At 36.6% G+C, this 15,298-nt stretch overlaps 1 protein-coding gene and 1 long non-coding RNA gene across 2 annotated transcripts in view; one reads left to right on the top strand and one right to left on the bottom strand.

The window, feature by feature from the left end:
• Positions 1-15,298, top strand: part of LOC131351769 (uncharacterized) — a 277,436-nt gene that overhangs the window by 22,794 nt on the left and 239,344 nt on the right. The gene's annotated exons all lie outside the window — the stretch shown is intronic.
• Positions 7,704-14,140, bottom strand: LOC131351785 (uncharacterized). Its single transcript, XR_009204434.1, has 3 exons — positions 14,039-14,140; positions 12,713-12,765; positions 7,704-11,611 (listed from the first exon to the last, which is right to left on the bottom strand). It is a non-coding gene; the product is annotated as an uncharacterized LOC131351785 (long non-coding RNA).

The raw sequence follows: 15,298 nt of genomic DNA, 5'->3' as shown, positions 1-15,298 counted from the left end.
CAGAATCAGTAACAGAATCCAGTCCAATAATCCAGAATCTGTAACAGAACCCAGTCCAATAATCCAGAATCTGTAACAGAATTCAGTCCAATAATCTAGAATCAGTAACAGAATCCAGTCCAATAATCCAGAATCAGTAACAGAATCCAGTCCAATAATCCAGAATCAGTAACAGAGTCCAGTCCAATAATCCAGAATCAGTAACAGAATCCAGTCCAATAATCCAGAATCAGTAACAGAATCCAGTCCAATAATCCAGAATCAGTAACAGAGTCCAGTCCAATAATCCAGAATCAGTAACAGAATCCAGTCCAATAATCCAGAATGAGTAACAGAATCCAGTCCAATAATCCAGAATCAGTAACAGAATCCAGTCCAATAATCCAGAATCAGTAACAGAATCAAGGCAGAGACAAAGCAGGCAGGAACAGAGCAGAAGTCAGCTTCAGGAACAGACAGAGTCTAAACCAGGCAGACTGGAACTGAAGAAAAGGCAGGAGGACTAATCAGGAGCACAAGGCAGACTGAAGAGACCATCTGAGAAGGAGCATGTGCAGCCCGCTGGATTATATAGGGCTGACCAGCATAAAAGTGGCGTCGCGAAACCAGAAGTGCTGTCGCGGCATGCGTGCCTGACAGATAGATGAGTAAATGGAGAAATGGAGGGTCGGGAGATAAAAAGCTAGATAAGCAGATCTAACAAATAACAAATAAACACCACAGCAGCTAGCAACAATAGCAGAGATTAGAAATGTGTTAGTGTTCTTACTTCAGTCATTTCTACATCCTTTCTTTCTCTAATGTTGGACTAAACTCTGTTTCCTTTTCTGCAGACTATGGAACAGTGTAAGAGGGAAATCCTGTGCTGATTTGTCTTCAGCTCTCTGTACAAATCCATCACACATCAGAGAGCTGGATCTGAGTGAGTGTGAACTGGGAGACTCAGGAGTGGAGAAGCTCTGTGATCTACTGAAGAAACACGAGTGTAAACTGGAGAAACTGCGGTGAGTAACTCAGTGATGTGATGAAACAGCTTTCTAATAAAAATCACTAACCAGAACAAAGCTCTTCCCAGTCCTAGCTAGTAATGTCTAACTAACGTGTTTAACTTGCTCTCTAGATTAGATTTATTATCAGTAATAAAGATTAAATAAAGATTTATTTGAACTCTGGTGATGAGGAGGATGTGGGATTAGGAACAAGTAGTGAGAGGTATACAGTAGTTATAGCAGTGAGGTGCTTTGCTCTACTGGGAAGTGGATTTCATTTCATTCTCAGTGCTTTATATCGGGGTTTAAACCAGAAAACAAAGCACAAGACAACAAGTCTTCTAACAGTAACATACATTGTCTCTGTACTGAACTGATAATCACCTATCTGCAGTGACTGACACATAATCAGTACATTACACATGTGAGTGTAATAAACATTTCAACTTAATCAGCTCTACACTTCCTCCTCTGAATAAGGAAGATGTTCTCTTCTGTTTTTCTGTGTCTAAGAGTCTGAACTGATCACGTAAACAGGAGCATTAAGTTGTAACTAAAATTCTGCATTTCCAGAAGAAAATACGTTTGATTGCGAAAAGCAAAGCAATATGTTGCTTAAACTATTGCAATACATTGTCAAATAGTATTTACAAGCTAAAGTCACAGTTTACAAAAGCATGGGAGGTGGGCGCGCTAACAAAGTACCACACAGCAACGTGACTTATATACAGGCTAAACATGCTTTATACAACTCTCGGTGCCTCCACGGCGCCTAGCGCAGGACTCCATTACATATATAAAAGCTGTACATGCTTAAACTATTGCAAGACATTCTCAAATAATAAATACAAACTAAAGTCACAGTTAAAATATCAAGTTTAAACGAACTATCGTGTGCGCTATGCTTAAATGTCCGTATGAAACCCAGGCAGTGAAGCATAGCTAAAGTTGTAAGTAGTATTTACCAACACCGCTTTGCCTGCAACACCGCTAGCCTCCGTTACATATATAAAAGCTATACATGCTTAAACTTTTGCAAAAAATTCTCAAATAATAAACACAAACTAAAGTTACAGTTAAAATATAAAGTCTAAACGAACCAGCGTGTGTGCTCTGCTTAAATATCAGTGTAAAGACGATACGACTTAAAAAAACAAACCTCTTCACTCACTCTAGCTGATGTCTCACACACACACACACACACACACTCACACACACACACACACACACACACACTCACACACACACACACACACACACACACACAACTATACACTGAAAAAAACGATAGTTTGGACCAACTAAAAAAAATTGTTTTTTTACTTTTTCTGAAAGCATATTTATGACTTTGTTTTATGTTTTATTTTAATCACGTGTTAATCAATTCTTCTAATTTTCCCCAATGCAAAATATTTGCATCCACACAATTCAAAAACTGAATTTATTACAAAGGAATCGGCCAATGCATCTGCTTTTTCTACTTTGTAACAACTTTATCAATTCACTTTATAAAAACCTAAAATTGATCATTAAATCCAAACGTAGTTTTTACTTTGGAAAAAACTAATTGCTGTAATTTTGCTTCAAGTTACCTTATTAATTTTTCTCAAGTTAAACGTGTGATTTTGTACAAACTAAAATTTATAACTGTAGCTAAATCAATATCTTGTTCTGACTTAAATCCAAAAATGTAGCTACAGATAAGTTTGTGTAGTTTTCTGCTTTCAAAGAACTTAAATGTGAACGTGAATACAAACCAAAAAAACATAATACATTACAATTTTACTTCATTTTACTTAGAGGCAAATTTATTACCAAAATAACACTAAATAGACAGTAAAGTTCTCCTCCAAAGACACATTTATTCTGTTTTTTAAAATATACATTACTTTCCACAAAATGCATTTTCAATCCAGAAACATAAAAAGGTATAGTGTACAACAAAAACACTTACATGAGAAAAATTAAAAAGTGCATAATGTCAATTATGGTCTTTGGATAAGATTTATTCTGTAACATTTTTCATTACATAAATATTATCAGGTTAAACTCTACATCTCTGTTATAATTTGAAACTTGAGATGTGTAATGTTCTAACTGCTAAGAACTGCATAAACACTATCTATATTAAAAACGTGGAAACATTAGTGACCTGAGTGTCGGAATGCAACGTCACTTTAAAACAAATGTAAGCCTAAGAAAAATACTGTTGACGTGATGCCATGTTTGTTCCATGTAAAAGTCACAATGACAGAAATATTGCACCAGCTGGTTCCCATCACTTGCTGGTATAATACACAAAAGGTATTAATATTTTAGTAACATACTTAAAGCAGACAAAACGAGAAATAAAGGCCTGCGTTTAGTTACTTCGCTGTCAATTCAAATGTAACAATGTTTTATTTGAATACAAGCTCTAAAATAGAATGAAACATGATGTATCCAGATGTATATAATGACTTATCAGACATTTAAAGCTGGACACTGAGACTGAAAACCCTGCGTGACATTTTTTTGGGCTCTGTTTCCATAAATATTTTCTGCAGAGCCTCAAAAATGTGTCTGAGCTCACTTGGATAGCTCAGGTTTAGCACATAGATGATGCCAAACAACATAGCAAATGCATGTGCGACTGATGGCAACTCATTAAGGACTTCCACACCTTCAATCACAATCCCAATTTCCTGTGGTGCCTGGAGAGGATTTCCTTCTTCCCTGAGGACAAACACGGCCATGGTGCACCTTTCAAGTTCAGATACTGCTTTGTCCTTCTGAACAACCTAATGCAAGCATTTATTGGAAAAATTGTTATATTTGACAAAACCAGTGTGCGATGTACAGACGTAAAAATCACAATTATTGATCACTGTGAGAGTGCAAAAATCACCCAAGATTTATTGCATATTTAGGTCAAATGATGTCAAGGAACTGTCCAAAACAATTGGTGATATCAGATATATCACTAGAAATTTCGGTAATAAAGTTGTGTAATAAAGTAATGAAGTGCATAATTGAGACAGATCAACAACTTAGTTTTGATCCAGCCTCATGCAAAAGATGTAATTTAAAATAAGTTTAGCAGATAGAGCTGCTTACTCTTATTTCATGAGTAAGCAGGTGATGACAGTCCCTCAAAATATTTTTCTAATAGCCAACATCTTAAGTTATTGCACAAAACACATTACATAGAGCTGTGCTCTGACAAGTGAAAGCATCTGCTGAAATGTAAGAGAAAACTGACACTGCAAATATTTCTCTCTACAATTTAAAAAAAAGGAAATGGCTCTGTGTAAATGTTGCATCACAGTTGATAATATTCTGTCACTAACTTTGTATCTAGAAATTTTAATTTACTCCAGAGTCTGCAACTTGGAGGCAGTGTATGGCCATTATGTCCAAGCTAACCTGACTCTCCTGTGAAAGAACAAGGCCTTCAAACTTAAAATGTCTAGTTATAGTCCAGGTGTATAATTTATCCTTTACAAATACCATGCCACAGCAAATCTATAGTAAATGTATTAAATGAGGAAAAAGTATATAGAGAATTACTGCTAGTAATTCTGTTAGTGGGATAAAGTTCTTCTCAAAACTATATTGTTTAATAGCCAACGTGGGACAGAATCACTTTATGATATCACACTTACAGCATTTGGCAGACAGCCTTATCCAGAGCAACTTACATTTATCTCATTTCATACAACTGAGCAGTTGAGGGTTAAGGGCTTTGCTCAAGGGCCCAGAAGGGGCAGCTTGGTGGTCCTGGGATTTGGACTCACCACCTTATTCTCTGAATTACCTTAGTATTCTTTTACATGTCTGGGTCGACCTGATGAATGTCAAGTATTCAGTCTGTTTTAGCTCTGTTTTTGGTCTCCAACAACTCGAGTGGGAAATATCTGTTTCTTAACTGATACAGTTAAGTACACAAGTTTTCACCAGATAGTTTCTAAAATTGTCTGGGAATAGGCAAATAATGTAGAGTGGATTTATCAGAGATTATTTGATGAAAGAGGTGCTTGCTGTTGTTACAGCCATGAACAAGTTCATATACAGAGATATTGTGAGTATTAAACTACCAGCCAATAGAAGGTCTTTGGCAAATGAATCAGGAGAACTGTAGAGTTGGATGAAGGCTTTTTCTACTATAATGTTGATGTCTTTAGTCAGGACATGTGTCATCTTCCTCACATTACTTTGATTTGTATTGGTGCATCACCTTGAAGACAGAATAATATTATTGTTTGAAATGTATACACCTTTTCTTAGTTCAGCACATGATATCTAAGAAAATCACTCCCTGCCAATGACCACTGACTGTCACCAAGGCAATATGGAATCATTTGTTAAAGCAGTAATACTGAACTTGAACCTAGCATCACAGAGTACACAACAGACCTGATTTGACAAAAGAAAGAAGACGACCATAAATGTATCATGAGCCTGAGCACTCTTGGTAAGACCTGGGGACATACACTACTCAAAATGTTAGGGATATTTGACTTTTGGGTGAAATTTATGTAAAATGTAAAACGTTCCTGCTACAGTGATATTATATCATGAACACAGAGCATTTATTAAGTAGAAGCATGCAATGGTAATTTCTTCACCTCAAACAGTTTGAAACAAAAGCTAACAACAGTGGTGGGTATACCGCAACAAAAAATGTCAACATCTCAATAACTTGTCAATTGTTAGGTGTCATCTTGGTCTCATGATGTCAAAATGTGAACAGCTGGACAACAGGACTGTTTAAATACAAATTTTCATTGAACCAGGACATGGAGGACAGGATGGTCATGGATCAGACACTTGTAATTGTTGCAGTTAATCACCTTGTTATGCAATTACTGAAACACTGAACAGTTGGACATGTGCATTCAAAAGTTTAGAAAAGGTGAAATTAAGTTCACCTATAAAGGTTATTGTGCATTTTCGGTGCATTCTGAAATTTCACCTGAAAGTCAAATATCCCTGACTTTTTGTAAGTAGTGTGTGTGTAGGTTTGAAGTCTGATTTGTCAATTTAATAAGAATAACATTTTTCATTTCTAAGGCTTTAGTTATTCATTCCAAAATGCTTACCAGATAGTCTTTAATGAGTTGGCCAACGTCCTCCCCCAAGTACACAGTAAGGCACTTCAGCAGACACTCTCGTCTTAGATTCACGTCCAGGCTCGAGACACACAGACAAAACTGATCTAGTCCAATTGTACAACCTGACTAAAGATAGACATTACATATAGGATTTACTTTGCCGTATCAACCATATAGCACTGAATCTGTATACAAAGAATTACCAATGCTTTGAGCAAACTAGTTAAAAGTCCGTCAATCTAGAAACTTAAGTTCATATCTGACCTGGGAAAGCCTTACAGACGAGAGAACTGATTGTTTCATTAGGCTTGGAAAGTGTGATATAATGAACACAGCGTACCTTGAATCCTGTACTCGGACAGCACACAGTAACGTGTGAACAACAACTATAGGTTTTATTCTACTGGTTCTAATGGACACATTCATGAAAACAATGTCCCTAACAATAAATGTAAACGTAGAGCCCTGTTCACAGTTTTACATTTGTGATTGAAAGTTAATATGTGCTTTACTGAGCGAGTATCTCCCTGGTCTTCTCTCTCACACTTCCTCCCTTCTTTCTGATTATTTCAATTAACCTGCTCTAGTGCTTGTCTAAGGAAGCCAGGAATCTTGTCTGAAGCGGAACTGTTGTGATTCTAAGAAATTCAGCATTGATCTTAAAAAAAAAAAAAACAGAAGAAGAATTGGACTTTGTATCCTAGGATTGCAGTAACAATCAGTATCAATGTGAATTGAAACCTCTGGAAAGTATATGTGTGTGTGTGGCCTTGACAGTTGAAATTTTACACGAAAACATGATTTCTGAATTGTGGCTCAAATTATTAATAAATTTTATATTACAGTATATCTTTTTCCACAATGAAGAAATCTAAGTCAACATCATTCTTGTTATAAGCATGCTCTGACCCATACACATTAATTTAAGTATTCATATAATCAAACAATGACCAATACACTGGAAAGCTGCACACATTGCTAGATACAAATTGGAACCCTCTCAAATTCTAAGATGGACAACTTCTGTTCTTTGTTTTTCTCTGCAAGTTCTCTGGATAATTTTGTGAACCTATTTGGTGGCACACCACTCTCAAAGTTTCCCACTAAATGAAAATCTTAACTACTTCAACGTACCTCATCCATGCTGAACAATGCAGGCCATCTCTCTCTCAGCTCCTCCACTCCCATTTCCTTCTCCACAATTTCAAGTCAAAGTCAAAGAAGCTTTATTGTCACTTCAACCATATATAGCAGATGCAGTACACAGTGAAGTGAAACAACGTTCCTCCTAGAGCAGAGGTGCTACACAGAACACAGACAAAGTACAGTGACGCAGACAAACATAGAGCTAAACATAGAGATAAAAAAATTAAACTATAATTTAAAAATTAAACTATACTTAAGGTGCAGTCTTTAACAACTAGACAAAAAACAGAAGTGCACAGGAAGAAAAGACAAGACAAGATAAGACAAGACAAGAGAGTGCAGACAAACAACATATAGGCCAACTTTGTGCAATGAACAAGACAATGTGCAAAGAACAGTGTATACAGTGACTGCAGATATTAAAGTGACACATGTAAACAGGATTAATATAAATATATATAAATGTAAAGTGGCATGTACGTGCAAACAGGATAATTTGGTGTGTGTGTGTCTGACTGTCCAGCACAGTTCAGTTCTTTTTTTTTTTTTTTTTTGTGCGTGTGTATTATGTATGTGTGTGTGTGTCCGTGTCCAGCACAGTTCAGTTCTCCTCTGAGATCAGATCTTGGTTGTACATGTGTGTGTGTGTGTGTGTTCTTGCCTTCTCAGTGAGAAGGTTTTGGCCATTTTGTCCTTTATCACTGTGCGATTGCCTCTCTCTCTTTCACTTCACTTAAAAGTGTCACTCTCTCACTCTCCAGTTTTCCTGGAGTTTCTCCAACTGGAATGTCAGGAATATGGTTGGCCTTTCCTTGCCTTGGTCTCTTTACTTTCTTCATTGGCAATGCATCATCTGGAGCTTTGGATTTCAGTGAATTTGCAAGCAACTCAGAACACCCAATGCCCTTAAGTTGGGTTCGGTAGTTGCCCATCTTTGTTTTCAGTCTCTGCTTCCATCCATAGCACCTGCTGTATGACCCAGGTTCAGTGAGGCATGGATGCTTCCTAATGAGTGCTTCTGCAACATCACAAAAGTCAGAATCTGTTGGGTATGCTTTGTACTTGAAAATCTCTTCAGCTACCTTTTCCAGAATATCTGACTTCATTTTTGAGCTCAGTGTCAGTCTTGTCATGTTTGCTTTATATGCTGCATTTCCCTTTTCTAACTGCAGTTCAGTGTCATAAGAGAATACTGGTATACAAAACTCTCTTGGCCACATTTGAGTTCTTGTAGAAACTGAAAAAAAAAGAAAATCAAAACTGTTTAAGTGCAAGTATTAGTTATATTCCACATCTCATATATATTCAATATTAAATTCAACCATGTTTTTAATAATACATTTACCTACACAGACTTAATACTTTGTAGTAAATTACGCAACCAAGCGCTCTACTGAATTTGCATGGAATTGTTAGTGTTACACTGTTTCACTACAAGTGGCATTTTCAGTTTGAAAAATGAGAGTCTAAAGTACTTAAATTATTATATGTTAAGATTTGTTTTTAATGTATGTAATTCTCCCTTTTGTGTTACCATCTCACTCTGGACCCTAGACATGAAATGGGAACATCTCTACAACAACAGGTTGTTTTGTCTGACAGAACAACTGAGATTGATCCCACACACACACCTGAAAAAATACATTCCACATACTGTATTGAAAAATGTAATTTAAACATTACCAGACCAACATCCTTACATATCCAACCTTATGCATATATGTGTCTCTTCAAGGAGACGAGGCGCCGACCACCAACCATATAGTGAGCCAGAGGGTACTGATCTCTCAGCTCATGTGCCTCAACAAGCCTTAGTTCTCTGGGAGTAGATATGGCCACGTCATAAGCTCGATAATGTTCCAGGTACCATGCAGCCAGTTTTTTAACAATGAAAGTAAGACTCTTGTGAAGAACAATCACGTGAACTATTTCACAAAATTCTGGAAGTCCTGCCAGCGACCCATGGGCTACCACCATTCCAGTCCTGTAGTTGAAGCCATTGTAGGTGACATTTTTTGCAAGGTTCACACTGATGATATCTGGGTGCTTCTGTTTCACTGCCAGTGCAATATCCTGATTAATGACATCAATGTGAAGTATTGAAACATCTGTAACCTCCAAAATTGGTTTAGCAAGTTGACACATGAGCAGACTGTGTGCAGTCTGAAATTGGTGCCTTTGAGCTAAAGAATACAATACATTTTTGTAACAGTTTGTTTGACGGACTGCTGTTTTGAAGAAGCTGTTTTGCTTCAAATCTCATAGTCCACAGTGCAACCAGCAGGCCAAACTGACGTATCAACTGTGGATAGTGTTCCAAATAATGATGTAATTCTTTGATGGGGAAAACTTTTGGAATACTGTCCTGTGTTCAGATATCTTGAAATCAAGATAAGCAACAGATTCGTCAGTGTGATATGGTGCTACAAGAAGTTCAACAATGTCCTTTAGTTCACAGAGGATTTGCCATGCTGGTTCATTAGGAGGAACTCTGCATCCAATCAAGAGAGGAAAAAATCTCAACAAACTCCAGTTCTCATGTGCATTTCCTCCAGTTGTTTTCTTTGTTGTGTAGGTGAGTAGCACAGGATGGGGACGGTTTGTCTTATCAGTCCACTTAAATGGAAATGCTATTATTGCTTCATTTAAACCAGCTAATGTAAGATATTGTTTGGAAATTAACACATTAAGACAAAGGGCAATTTCAACAGGGATAATCCCTTCAAAGAGATCATGAACTATATCTGGGGGGAAACCCTGAGTCTCATTAAAATATGGCAGATTTTGAGACAGCACACACTTCCTTTTCACACCAAAATGACTGGCCAATGAATTTTCATCAATAGCTTTGAGATGTCAAGTATGAATTTCCTTGCTCCTAAGAGAGAAAGCTCCTGAATTGACCTCTTTTATTTGAATATCAATATTTTCTGCTGTGCAAAATCTGCAGACATATTTTCCTGAGAAATTTTCCACAAAACCTGCAATACTGTGGGCCCCAAGGTTGTCTGCTATTACACAATGAACTAAGCCTTTCAGGGTTTTCCCCAACTTAGAAATAAACACTCCATGTTGTTCCATCTATCAAAGGCTTCAACACACTGTTGCACTTAACATCATCACTATGAATAAGGGCAGGCAAATATATAGATGACAGAGAGGAGTGATAACTGGCAGGTAAATTGCCCAATGTTCAATATACCCCAAAGACTTTGTTTTTTCCTTGAAGTACCAAACGGATTACAAATTTCAAAATCATCTACATACAATATCAGTGAAATAGCACAGTCCTGTGATAACACCACATTTTCTTTGTAATTACTACCCTCATAGAAGGATCTATACAGGGTTTTATCAGGTTTGACTTAATGAGTTTTTAAATTAATTGCTTTATCCAATAAAGTTTCACAACTCAGTATTTGTTGTAAAGATTTTAGTATAGGGATGTATTGGAATGATTTCCTATTCTGTGAGTCGAGAACATATTCTGCAGGTTCTACAATATTGAATTATTTTTTATAGTAGATCTTTCGCTTCCATGCAGTGGAAAGTGGACCATCACAACCAAAACAAGCTGTAACTGGATTTGACTTACAAAGAGCAGATGCTAGTTCTTTCAGAACAGTTTGATCTACTTCACAGTTACTATTCTGAAGATGCTGAGCTATGGTTTGATGGATAAGAGGAGTAGAAGCAGTCCTTATTAAATAGTCAAACTCTTGTAAAAGCTCATCAACAGCTACACTGGGAACAATGTGTTCTAGCTTTAATAAAAGTGAGGCAACTTTGAGCTCAATATTGCATGACAAGTCATCTGAATTCTGAACATCTGAACTAGAATCACTCACATTCTCTGTAATTAAATCATCATCATCATCTAATGGGTCATTACCAATACTCTCAATCTGGATACTGTCAGAATAACGATTTTCAGTGGGAAGAGCTAAGCTTGACCCCTGTTTCTCAAGTATTCCAGGCTTTAAATTGCTTACCTGAAAACCCTTATTTTTCCTACTTCTATGAGTCTGAAATGAACCATAAATGTTGGTTTTATATGAACACCCTTAAAACACACAATCAACAGTCTCGTTGTTTTTGAGATGCTGTCCTATGTTTTCAAATATTTTTTGAGAGTGGAAAGTTGATTGTAATTGCACAAGAGGCATTTATATGTGGTCAGTTCATTCTGTCTGTGATGACATTTTGAAACATGAGTCAGAAGACCATTCCAAGTCTTGCAAGTGCATGGACAGTTCAAATAGACACATGGATAAGAATGGTGATGTCCATAGTGTCTGTGTTCAAGCTTATAATGTTTGATAAGCTCAGATCTTCGCAAAACCGAGGTACCACAGTCTTTGCACTTCCACATTCATGAGAAGACTAGGAAAGAAAAAAAAGACCTGCTTTACCAATTAGCACTTAATACAAATAACAAAAGGCATCAGTGTAAATGGCATCGATTATATTTGTTTCAGTCTTCAATAAAATTTGAATTTGCTGGAAAAAATAAAAATAAATCCAAGGACGGGCACTGTGGTAAGGACAAGTATATATTTAATTTTAGAATTTAACGCTTGTCAAAAGCTACTAAACAGGAAAAAGCCCATGGCTGTCTCATTTAATTTGCTAGTTAATGAAAAGCAATTTAATCGGCAACCATTTTAAAAATTTACTGTATCAGTCACTTCCAGATAAACTTTAAAACATATGTAAATTTGCTAATATTTGCTTCATTTTTTAAGTCTCTGAAGCTTTTGAAGTGTTTGACAAGTAATTTTTCCTTTTTTTTTTTTTTTGCATTTCATAGACTAATTTAATCTAGAAAATAATATACAGATTATTTCGATAAGGAGAATAATCGTTAGTTGCAGCCCTACATCTCACACCTCTGGAACTGACTCATGATGGAAGCCACCACTGCAGGTTTGATTTTTGTATCCATAAAACATCTGAAATCATGCCGTCTTGAAAATCTGCTCATTCTATCCAAAACATCAAAAGTTGTCCATAAAAGTCTGTAAAGTGCACTTGATAATGAAACAATTATATGTATGACACACAAAATAGAATAATGAATGTAATTCAGTTTTTTTGGGTGGCTGTAGCTCAGAAGGTGGAATGGTTTCCACCAATCCCAGGATCAGCGGTTCGATCCCCGCCTCGCTGTCGTACACTACCAGTCAAAAGTTTGGACACACCTTCTCCTTCTGTGTTTTTTCTTTATTTTTATTATTTTTTAACATTATATTGTATATTTAATGCAATTTGAGCTGTTGATGAGCTTTGAAATGTTTCATTTAGGGTTTCTTAAAACATAAAAGTAATGTGAACTTAAATTGCCTCTACATTTACATACTACTTACTAAACTGTCAAATTCAACCAAAATTAATGAGTGTACTTTCATACTTGATTCTTTGTGGTTAGGTTCAGTCCTCTAGAATGCATGCATATGTTCATAAGTGTGCATTGAGGAAACTTACCAAATTCTGTAGTATGGGTAAAACAGTGGCCTTTTGAGAAGACGCTCACAAATCTATAAACACAGAGGGGAATAAATATTTTTTATTTCCAACCTGCATTTTTGTTTGCATTTTGAGATACCAACCTTGTTTTACTGTTTACTGATGTCTTTCAATCGAATCAGATTTGTGTTAAGTTGCCACTAATACAATCTGAAGATTTCCTGCTCTGTCTGCTACACACTAAAATCTTTCCACTGGTGAACCGGAGGGATGCTTTTATTGCGAAGAGGTCATAGGAAATGTGTTTCTCTCATGATGTGTACCTAACTTGGCCGAGCTTCATTAGCAGTGCAGGTGAGCTACTGTTCTTGCTTACGGCGTTCATGGCATTGTTCGTGGTCGTGTAAGCCATCTTGTGCATCTAATGTAAGATAATGCTGGGGCTATATCTGCGTAAACTCTGGGACTGTGACGCTGCTGGTGTAATAAACAAACCTGTCACCTCTGCTGAATTATAACCGATAAAAACGAGTTCTAATACATCGACTGTGTTGCGTTTCTACTCGCCAACACAGCAAAGTGCACTATTGTAGTCAATTTTAGAAACTGTATCCACATACTTTGATCCTTACCTCTCTTTGCTTCTGTGTCCCTGTCCCGCATGTTAGTAAGGGCTTACGGCAGTTCACTTTGGCCAAAACGTAAAGAAACGCGTTTTGAAAAGATATTGTGAGCAATCACAGGCATTCACATTCGGACGGGATTAGATTTCTCAGAGCATCACCGAGTTCGGCGAGAAACTGTAGGAAAATTGCTCTGGGATTTTTTAAGAGATCGTTTGAGAAAAACACAGACTTGGCAGATTCACATGGGATTAAAATAAGCCCGTCTGAGAAAAACGAATTTCTCAAACCTCCCCCGGTAAAAACAGACCCGTCCGAATGGTGCTATAGCAACATTAACATTATACATTTTGTGCAAGTGAACCGGATACCATGTGGGTTGTACACATTAGCAACTCCAGCTGGCCTTAAGCATGCAGTTCCACTGCAAATAGCATGCACTCCTATAAAATTCACGTGTTTTATAGTTAGATAAGATTAACATTAATTATTACATCGATAACCAACCGTATTTAAATTTAATTAATATAAGCAGGGGACTCGGCGTAACAGTCTTAGTGACTTACATAGTCAGCCGTTTTTGAAAATAGTTTTGAGTAGCTAACGTTAGCATATACATTCAACAAGGTAGTTGTTCCTAACCCACAACATACATGAATGATTGGTGTTAGCATAAACAAGACACATTTACTCCAACAATAATATACATTTGTCTTCTTACCGTGTGTAAAAGACTTTTCTTTTTCAGTACACAAAATTCTCTTTCCAAGCGACAGACAACTGTAATGGCGGACAGCAGATTCTGGTTCAGACTGATCTGGTGCGACGTCCTGAGGTCACGTGATAAGGCGACCCTTTAGTTTAAAGTAGAAATCGGCTTTGAGGAAACGGATTACACTTAATTTTAACCAAGGAAGGCGGTGTTTCCTTTTAAGCAAAGTAAAAATAACAGTTTCAGATAAGAAATCAAAATTTTTTATCATACTAATGAAGAAACATACTTTAGATGAATGACACAGCAGTTTTACTTTTTTCAGTGTACAGTGTTTAGGCTGCTTTGTTTATACTTACTGCTATGACTTTGTATAGCAAATAAAGCCCTATAATCTTGTGACTCTACTTGTAGTTAGAATATACCAAAAATATAAAAAAAAATAACTTTACTTGACATAAGACATGTTAACTAATTGCGTTAACTTATGTTTGTCTGCCCTGCGAACAGCAGCTATGATGTAACCGTATTCATGCTTGCTGATCCTAACTATCTATACGGACAGCAAGCAGACTAACTACAAAAAATACAACTCCGACCGGGTCTCCAGCATGGGAGGCAGACGCTCTACCAGATAAGCTAACCTGCAACTTGTAATAGTACTGATGTCAGTGGTACTAATATTTTATATATTTTACAATTATTTTATACGGGTCTCCAGCATGGGAGGCGGGCGCGCTAACAAAGTGCCACAAGCGATGAACCTTACAAATATAAAAGCTATACATACTTAAACTATTGCAAGAAATCTTCAAATAATAAATACAATCTAATGTCTCAGTTAACATATGAAGTCTAAACGAACTAGCGTGTGTGCTTTGCATTTAAGCATAAGTCCGTATAAAACCCAGGAAGTGAAGCATAGCTAAACCAGGAAGTGAAGTCCGTGAAAAATACATTTAAAAATGAATATAAAATAAACTATAATACTTATCAGCATCACACTAATAATAATAATAAATAGTGATGATAACAAGAGTGTGATTTGCTTAAGCAATAAGGGTATATCACAACATTGTGTTGTGTGTGTGTGTGTGTCTGCTGTTGTTTCCTCTGTTCCTGGGTAGTAACAGGTGAAGTGTGTCTCTGTAAGGGAGAATAAACTCTGCATATATAAATGAACACATGTAGTATCTAGAAACTGATTGTTCTGTCTGACGCACATTTTATATTTCTATAATGCAGTTTGTCGTTTGTTTATCAGTTGTT

Source organism: Hemibagrus wyckioides, linkage group LG04 (genome assembly GCF_019097595.1).
Source record: "Hemibagrus wyckioides isolate EC202008001 linkage group LG04, SWU_Hwy_1.0, whole genome shotgun sequence".
NCBI classification, from domain to species: Eukaryota; Metazoa; Chordata; class Actinopteri; order Siluriformes; family Bagridae; genus Hemibagrus; species Hemibagrus wyckioides.
This window is presented reverse-complemented; position numbering and strand designations above follow the sequence as displayed.